Source organism: Gavialis gangeticus, unplaced genomic scaffold (assembly GCF_001723915.1).
Source record: "Gavialis gangeticus isolate Ggan-Ray unplaced genomic scaffold, GavGan_comp1, whole genome shotgun sequence".
In the NCBI taxonomy this organism is placed as follows: Eukaryota; Metazoa; Chordata; order Crocodylia; family Gavialidae; genus Gavialis; species Gavialis gangeticus.
In genome coordinates, this window is record NW_017729024.1 from 156,185,857 (window position 1) to 156,186,443 (window position 587).

General features: G+C 67.0%; 1 protein-coding gene across 2 annotated transcripts in view; it reads left to right on the forward strand.

The window, feature by feature from the left end:
- Positions 1–90: 90 nt before the first annotated feature.
- DAB2 (DAB2, clathrin adaptor protein) overlaps positions 91–587 on the forward strand; it is a 42,539-nt gene continuing 42,042 nt past the window's right edge. The window contains exon 1 of one of the 2 annotated variants that reach the window (XM_019517931.1): positions 91–260. The gene's annotated coding sequence lies outside the window, so the exon portion shown is untranslated. The remainder of the gene's footprint in view (positions 261–587) is intronic. The other variant, XM_019517930.1, reaches the window with a different exon arrangement.

The window sequence follows — 587 nt, forward strand, 5'->3', positions numbered from 1 at the left end:
CGCGGCGCGGCGCGGCGCGCAAAGGGTTAGGGGCGGGAGCCCCAGCCGCGGGGGAGTCGCCCAGCGAGCAGCACAAACATCCCGGCGCATTCCTGGGCTAGTCCTCAGCTGCCAGCAGCTGATTGAAACCAGCGCTGCGCCCGCCCTGAGTGGCTAACGAGGCGGCCGGCGACGGGACGCCGCCTATTTAAGCTGGGCCGCGGGGGCAGAGGGATCGCCAGCAGCAGCCCCGGGTTGTGCATGTGGCGAGGATCCAGCCCGTGAGTTCCCGGGGCTGGGCGGGCTGCGAACAAAGAGCCCGCGGCGGGGCTGGGGCTCGCAGGGGAGCGGGAGGCGCCCTCCGGAGGAGGTGGACACGCCGGGCCGGGCTGGGGTGTCTTGTGTGGAGCTGTGTCTTTCTGGGCAAGCCGAGATGGGCAGGAGGATTGTTTGGCTAAGCAAACAATAGTCGGCTCTTCCCCAAGAGTGTGGTGGAGCTGGTGGGAGCGATCGAGGATAGAAGTGTCAATGCGGTGGGTTTTCATAGACACTCGGGCTGACCCCGGAGGATTATCGAGTTGTCTTGGGGGGGGGGGTCTCTTTCCATC